This window comes from Crocodylus porosus, unplaced genomic scaffold, assembly GCF_001723895.1.
Source record: "Crocodylus porosus isolate Cpor-Errol unplaced genomic scaffold, CroPor_comp1, whole genome shotgun sequence".
Taxonomy (NCBI): Eukaryota; Metazoa; Chordata; order Crocodylia; family Crocodylidae; genus Crocodylus; species Crocodylus porosus.
In genome coordinates, this window is record NW_017728950.1 from 47,975,711 (window position 1) to 47,984,367 (window position 8,657).

General features: G+C 44.4%; 1 protein-coding gene across 5 annotated transcripts in view; it reads right to left on the minus strand.

The window, feature by feature from the left end:
- The window catches only part of DENND4C (DENN domain containing 4C), a 185,910-nt gene extending 177,749 nt beyond the window's left edge, over window positions 1–8,161 (minus strand). For all 5 annotated transcript variants that reach the window (XR_002104642.1, XM_019554799.1, XM_019554801.1 and 2 more), the window contains exon 1: window positions 8,057–8,161. The gene's annotated coding sequence lies outside the window, so the exon portion shown is untranslated. The remainder of the gene's footprint in view (window positions 1–8,056) is intronic.
- Between the last annotated feature and the right edge of the window lie 496 nt (window positions 8,162–8,657).

The following is an 8,657-nucleotide window of genomic DNA, read 5'->3' on the forward strand; positions in this document are numbered from 1 at the left end:
GCCCTGCTGCTGCACATTCTCACCCCGACCCCATGCACAGCTCCAGCTGGTCAGCACCCCCAGCTCCAGCCCTGCCCCACTCCCTCCCTCCCTCACCCTGGAAGCCTCAATCTGCTCTCCCCCATCCCTCCCCCTGCCCATTAGACTCATCTGCAGGGAACTGCAGGTGTTCTCCACATTGCCTGGCTGTCAAGTGCACGTGGCGTCCCCGGCCTTCTTCTGCCTCCAGCCCCTTGCAGGCTGGAACTCTGCCAGCCTGCAAGGGGAAACCCACCATTTCTTGCCTTTTTCTCCTTTAAAAAGGAGAAAACCCATGTTTTCCCATGGCAAATGGAAAACCCAGATCCCTGATCATCACAGCACAGTCTGGCCTGGCCATGAGGGACTTGAGTTTGTTCCCTCCTGCAAGAGCCAGCAGAACAGGCAGTTCTGCTCAGGATCTCTGAGGTGCTGAGATCTCAGGAACTCAAATCAGAGCCATGTTTCCAGCCAACACAATACCCAGGAAATTAATGCTGCCACAGTTCACCATCCCCTTTTCCCACCACTGGATTTATCAACATCACTGCCATAGGCAACAAAAATTGGCAGAAGGCACATGGCATTAACCCCTTGACTGCTGGCAGAGAATGTAGCATGTCAATTGATTTGAGTTTAATGACCCTGCTTTAGATCTATTTTGTTTTTGGAATAAATACAGCATTTCTTTATATTTTCAGAAGTGCAAGAGTGATATTGTAGCCATGATGGTCCAGAAATTATGCAAGAGGCAAGAATTTCTTAGGATATCTTTTATTGGACCAACTACGCATGCAAAACAGGGGCAACGCGGGTGCACACAAAGCTTATCTAACTTTATCCCAACTACATCATTGGTCCAATAAAAAGGTATCATGCCTCTTTAGTATTCTTCCTGACAGTATAAAGTTACAAGTTTTGTCTACAGAAATTCAGGGCACTTGATGTGGAAACGTTTGTTCAACTACATCCATATCAGCATGAACTTTTTCTACAGTGATGTTCAGATAAATTCCAAAGGTTCATATTTTACATCAGGTCAAGCACTTGGAGCATTAGGAGTGAAGGCATCAAGTTTGTCTCCAGTCCGGTCAAGCTGCTGTTCTCACTTCCAATATTGGCTGGTTGATCAGCCTGAACCCAGTTTCCAGGTTCCCCAGTTATCCCATGTGATGATAAACAAGCTGACTCAGTATCTTGTTCTTGTTTTCCTGTTATAGCCTACTCTTACAAACATACGAAGTTTCAACCCACAAGCTTCAAGGCATTCTGTAAAGTTTAGTGGTAACCAGTATTTATCTTGATATGGTGAGAATGTAGTTTTTTGTTTTTTTTATTTGCCATGTTCTCTGTTTTATCTATAACATTATAAAAGGGCAAAGTGCTACAGTGACTAGTTGCCAAGCCCAGGCAATCCCCTTAGGCACAGCCACAAGTTATCTTTAGTTTTAATCACTTCACCTTTCATACACTGATCTTCATTAGCCTTTCAGTGGCCAATGAAGTATTCCTGTTCTCTCCTGCATGCACATCTCCTATCGTAAATAAATTAGTTTTAAACATCCCCCTTCTATTCCATTTTACTCCCCAAACTCAACTACTTGATCTAAGGAGACACTTGCAACTTTCCCCTAGGCAAATCAGGTACCTTACTGATTTACGAGTTATCACTCCTTATTCCGACAGCAGAAAACTAGTTTACACATTACACAGACAAAGTGGAAATATATCTTATTGGCTAAAAACTTGACACAGGTAGAAGCCTTATCAGGGAGAGTGTCTGGTTTCCTGTCCAATGAATAACAAAGAAGGCTGGGTATTTATTAGGCACAGCAGCTGAGCAGTAGCTAGAGCAGTAGTTGGAGAGGCTGGCTGAAGAAGTTGTATGGGAGCTGAGCAAAGGAAAATAGAAAGAAAAAAGCCAAACAGAGAAACTGCCACTGAAGAGGAAATAGAAGGGGGCCTTACTGATGTTAGTTACCCAAAATAAAGTCTTGCCAGAAGGAGTAAGACCAGAAAGAAAGGCACTACTGAGTTTCTCCAAAGCAGCGCTTCAGTTTAAGCATTTTTGTGTTAATAAAATGAACAAAAGGTCTATAACAAGTTGGAACAGGAGACACTACAACTGAGAAATCCAGACCTAGTCAGTGTAATGGCAGCCATTTTTGCCAGGAAGGCAAGTGACCACAAACAGGCTTTGTAGCAAAACTGCAACTCATTTGCTACTCCAACACTTTGCATGCAAGGGAAAAGCAGCTTCTAATAAATTGTTACAGCCTTGTAATTGTAAAAACTCAGCTGCTGCTGCCAGTGCCAAACATCTTAATATGCAAGTCAATCCCTGATTTACATAATATTTAAAACTATTGCATTAAAAAAAAAAAAAAAAGAGAGAGAGTTGAAGACGCTTGATTCACCGCATGGGGCGAAAGGAAAGGGAATAAGCCCAGCTTTAAAGCACAGTGCAACTCAATGCAAAGTAAATCCAATTAAAACCAGCTGGTTTGAGATTAAACACTCTATTTACTTCTGCACTATTTAAAATGACATCCAAGCCAAGTCTAAACATACTTTATCTTATGATGCAGCATGCAACAGCTTCAAGTTTCCTATTCTAAAATCAAGAAAGATTATCATCTGCTTCAACATTTTTTAAACCCTTTCACGCCTCACTACTGAACACCAAAACAAATGGTAAGGATCAAGAGCTTGCTAATGCTTTCAAGGAACTGAAAGCATCAGAATCCACCAGGTATATGGGAATGCTAGGCGAGAAACAGCACTGGGTAAAATGCAAAGCATACAAAGCAATAAGCAAGTCAATTTGAAAAACAGGAGACTAAATTAAGGACATCCCAGGGGAAATACAAACAGACAAGACTGTGAGCATGTATTCTGTAACAAACTTAACTTCAGAATCCTGTTTCAAATCACCAGGATAACCAACGCTGGGCAGCCATACACTGAACTGGCACCTTATGTTTGCCTTCCAGAAGCTTAGCTATGCTGTACAACTGCAGCTGTTACTTGCTGGCTTACACTGAGTTTTTAGTGACATCTCCAAATTTGGGGAAGGCCTCAAACAAAAATCATCTGTACTTGACTTTGGAATCAAGTGTCATTATTACTCACCATTTCATTCCTGCTGTGAGACAGGACAGGAGTCACAGAGCTGCACACTGTACCGTGGATGACCTCCTATTCCTGTGCAGCAGCAGTAGAATTTTGGGGGTGGGAAAGAACATATTTCTACCTCCCAACAGATCAAGGAGCTTTGCTTTGCTCCCATAAGGCTGTCTCAAGAGCCCAGTGGAGCTCAGAGCCCACAGGATCATATTCTGAACATCTGCACGATATATAACAAGCAGAATTTTATTTTGGCAATGCACAGGCAGGATTCTGAAGAGAAACACTCCCCACCTCCTTAAAAGGCTCTTGCTTTTCTAAATGGAGAAAAAAAAGTCTCTTGTTTGCAGCTTTGTGATAGCTAGAAAGTTCTATACTCAAGTTCACCACAAAAAAGCTAAAAACTCATAGGAATGACAAATATAAAGGAGTAAGGTTTCTGAGTCTTTAGAGATGAAACTGCTGAAAACTCAGACCTTTATTGTGAAAGCTACTATTCAAAACACAGAAAGGCCAAATTTAAACAATCTGCAACCCCCACCATTCACATGATTTCAAATGCTTTCAATCCACACAGTGATAAAGTCATATGTAACCCAGGTGGTACTCCAAGAGGTACCCCCTCCCCAGTTGAAGGGATCAAAGCAGGTGCACAAGCACTGTGGGAGGTGTAAGGACTCTCCTCCCACTACAGAGCAGAGCTAGAACACCAATGGGGACTTAACATACCTCATATATACCTTTTAATGAGAGAACAGTACTGGGAACATAACCGTATAAACAAGGTGGGTATAGGGGACACTAGAATGCCCTGAGGGGGCAGGATTCAACAAAGGTTAGACGCTTACAATAAAAGGCATATTTATCTAGTTGACAGAAGACAGGGTTAACAAAATATAAAATACAGACAGCAGAACAAACAATACTGGTTGGTGAAATATAAAAAGGAATATAGGGCCTAGGTATCTGGAGGGGGAGAAACAGGGCAAACACAACAACCCCTTTCCACAGCAACAAGTTTCTCCCTGTTACTTCACTCACCTCAAGTCAACCCAGCTGGAGCTTCAACTTTTATCTCCCACACAGTAGGCAGAAACTCTACCACACAGCCACCAGTGCTGGTACTATACCAAACTCTAGGGGTCTTGCCCTTCCAGGAGCCCCAGTCTCACATCAAGCTATCTGGCCTCTTATTGGAGGAGTTGGAAGCAGAGCTGGAAACCTCTCAGGTTGCTGGCTAGATCCTTGCTGGAGCTGGGGACCCTCTCCTGCTAGCCTCAGCCTCTTGTAGGGGATCCTGGAGCCCAGCCTCTCCTACCAGCCACGCACCACACTGTTGAGGGTCCAGCTGCTGCCTGAAGGTCCCACTCCTTCAGGTGCTTCTGGGGCAACTGATCCTGCCCTGCTGGCCCAGCTCTTTGAAGCTTCTTCTTTGTGGTTCCTCACTAGTCTCCTGAGTCAGCTGTGATGCCCTTTTATCCCCCTCCATGTGACCCAAGTGGGCAATCAGGGGACATGGAGGGTGAGTCTCTGGGGCCTGATTGGTGAGGAAAGGGAATCCCAAGTCCTCCAATCATCTTTTACCCTTTCAAAACCCCTGGGCTAAGTCACTGCCAGCTAGCCTGTCATGCATAAAATGGACATCAGTCCACTGTGGTAATGCACAGACTATCAGCCTGCTGAACCTGTACTGAATGGGGAAAGAGGATGCCCCATGTGTATACAGTTGCCATAGCACAAATCTAGACACACATACAGGTGGAACAGATCTTTTAACTGTAAGTCACCCTCTTCAGGGTTATACTCTTCTTGGTAATAGTATCATTCAGATTGCCCTGTGGTTCTGTAGTAGAGAATTGGTGGTGTTTCCCACAATTAACAAGCCTACATCTATCTATACATACAAAGCAAACTCTACCATCTGATGCAAATGAATGAATAGCTCTGGGGAAATGTTTTAATCTAATTTCCTTTCTCTATACCAACTATCAGCTGAGTGGTGGAATTTTTACTTGGGCTTACATAGTCTTAGATGAACACCAGCAAAGTCATTACACATATAATATCAGAAAGAAAAGATTAAAACAGGAAAAGCAAAGACAGGTGCAGAATCAGACAAAAACAAGAGACTAAACATGAAAAGTCTAGTCCAAAACACAACAAGCAAAGCACACACAGACAGTCACAGCTGCTATACAAATTCTATTAGTTTAAGAAATGAGATGTCAACTTACAACTTGAACGGCCAAGTTTGAATTAGTAGCTGCCTAACCTATATCTTAGAATACTTTTTGAGACATCTGACATCTCAATTTTTTTCACATTTTAGTAGGCAAAGCAACAATTTTGTACAATAGAATAGACAAAATAGCTTAAATGATTTCCAACTCCTTTTGTTGCATCACCTGCTGCAGAAATACATCGTTGGTAGGTCAAATCCTGGCTGGGGTCACGAAGAAAGATTTGGTCCTCCCTGAATCACATCTGGACACTTCATGGAAAATGTGGACACCTACTCTATAAATAGAGATCAAAGAGAGTCCGTGGTGCAATTTTTCAGACAGAGCAACACATTGTGAACAATTGCCCAATTAGACCATTTAATGGCAATCTAAAATCAATCCATGAAGCTACCCCTGAACCAGTCAAATGGATATCAAATTTAGATATTAATCTATGAATGTTGTATGAATACTGTCATGCTAAAAAGTCATATGAAAGAGAGAGAGAGATCAGCTCAGGCATAGTTATACAAGGCATAATACATTACACTCATCACATCCACAAGCAAGACAGAAAGGAATCAGGAAATTTTTTACAATAGCCTAATGTTTGTCAAATTTGTCATAGACAGACAAGGAAGAGCACACACCAACTGCAGAAACTTCCTCAGCCTGACGAAGGGTTTTTAAAGCTGAAAGCTTGCTTAAAATTTTTTTCCAACTATTTAAGTTGGTTTAATAAAGTATATAAGATTCACCCAAAGAACCTTGTCTGCCTATGTCTTTAGACCAACATGGCTACAACCTACACCCCTCAAATTTGTCATGACACTGTCAAGATATTACTTGGATTTGATTTTTAAAGACACACAGGATTTTGTGATAACTCACTGAAACTGATTTTATTTTCCTAGCCAACACATTTTTTTCCAACATCACATGGTTCAAGCTAGTTTGTTGCTTTAAGATTTCTCCAGAGTGTGCTGGGCAGCTGCCACCAGATTGTTCCTTAACCAAAAAAGTTTGTGGAACTTAGTAAAATAAGAGAGTTTTCTAAATAGTTCTGGCATATGGTTCATTCCATCTTTAATGGTTTATTTTATGACAATAACAGTTTATCATGTAAAGTCTATAATATACTTTCTGTCTTTTTATTGCATAAAGTACCTTAATGGTGTCCCGAGAAAGAAATAAAAAACACAAGCCAACATGCAGCTTCAGTGACTAGTCATCATCAGAATGTATAGGCATATAGTTGCATATAGTAGTATTTCACCTTTGTAAAAATTGTCATAATAGGTGAAAGAAAAGAAAGAAATCACTTATTCTAAGCCTCCCAGAAATTTCACTGAATGGAATTACAGGTCACAAGATCAAACAATCTGTTTGTTCACACATTTGAACCTGATGGAAAAGATTTGAGAGTCAAAGAAAGGCAGCAATTTTGATGCACCTGTCTCCATCTAGTTATTTCAAGCACAGAGATCCACTTACGAAACAACAAATCAGCTTATCTTTTGGGTATGTGGCAGCAAAGAGAAAGAAAACTGCACTGAGAACTACTTTTAACAGACAACCATGTTATCTCAGGACAAGTCTGGCCAACTTTAGCCAAGTCTATACTAGAATTCCAACATTTCACCTGGTAAGACAACAACACCAGAGATGTATTGAAGTGCCATACAGACACACAGCAAGACAACCCCAGCTCTGCTCTTGCTAGGGAAATGTTAACAACATGGCCCTGAAGCTTACAGCACAATTTAACCACTGGAAAGTACCTTGGTGGAAACAGTAGCCTAGATATACTGTTAGAAGCTACCACATCAGAGGATCCTGTGAACTACAGCAGGACCCAAGATGCTTGCAACAGCTTGATCCTGCAGCAGTGAGAATTGCTATTTCAAAGTCATGCTACAAGCTGACAGAAGTTAAAACTCCAATGCTGTTGGGAATTGAACCTTGAGGGGAATGTTCACCTTTGACAGTGGCAACAGGGATTAATGTTATAAACCAGAGACCAGCAACCTACACCCCACTGCCTGGGGACAGGACCTTGAGGGGAAAAGTCTACCTTTTGCAGTGGCAATAGAAGTTAGCATTGTAAGCCAAGCAACCTGTGGCCCACGGGCTAGACCTGGTCTACAGAAGCAGGGCTTTTGCAGCATCCATCGGTCGGAGGCTTCGGTGTTCTCCCTATGTCACTGCGGGGTAAGTAGTGACTGGCTCCCAGAGCCCACCAGGCTCTGACTTGGGCTAGGTGGGGATAAGTCACTCCCCGCCCCCCCTGATAGCACATGCCAAGCACAGAGGATGGCAGGGTAAAGCCAGACCTGGGACCACTGGGGAGCCAGCCTCAGGCTGCTTGGGGAAGGGAGCTGCCCTGCCTGGCTGGGGCTGGTTCTGAGCTGGTGCCAGGAGAGCGGGCGAGGGGCCGGGGCGGGGAGGCAGAAAAGGAACAAAAAAAGCAACCAAACAAAAAACCAATCCAAGGAGGAAGGGGCCTGGGGCTGCCCAGAGCTCTCCCCTCACCACTTGTACCCGCAGCACACGCAGGGGCAGGCGCTCAGCCCTACTAGGGAGGCCCGGGCCCCGGCCCCGGGTTGGGGCAGGAGGGATCCAAGCAAGCGTGGTCGGGGGTGCTTGCTTGCTTGCTTGCTCGCCCGGCCCGGCCCTCCGCTGCCGCTCACCTGCACTGCCTGCGCCGCAGCCGCCTTAGGAGTAGGGAGTCCCGCAGCTGCTGCGGCTCGGGGAGGAAGTGGACTCCATGTTCCTTCTTCCCCGCGAACGGCGGGAGGCGGGGCTGGGCCCGGCCCGGCCCGGCCCGGGGGCGGTGGCCGGGCGGGGCTTTCAGGGCCCGGCGCCACAGGAGCCAGGGCTGCTCCCCCGCAGGCAGGGCCGCGGTGCGCGACTCTCGTGGCCCCCCGGTTATCCTTCCCTGCCCCGTGCCGCAGGCCGCTACAGGTCTGGCTCCTCACACGCAGATGCTGCAGGCCTGTGTTGTTAGTGGTATACAAACAACCTGTCAGTGGTAGGCGTTAAGAGATTTATTATAATTACTTTACATGGCTAAGATTTGCTGGTGGTACTTAAGGTTGTATCCTTTTAAATTAGTGGCGCACAAACTGTCAAGAGTTTGGGAACTGCTGCCTTAGACCAACATGTACCAACATTTTTCAGGTTTTTCGTTGGAGTCATTTTGCAGGCAAGGCTCTTTGGGTATGATATAAAAATCGTGGTTCGTTTCTCGGGAGGAGGAAAAAAAAAACCTTCACAGACACACTCTATTAG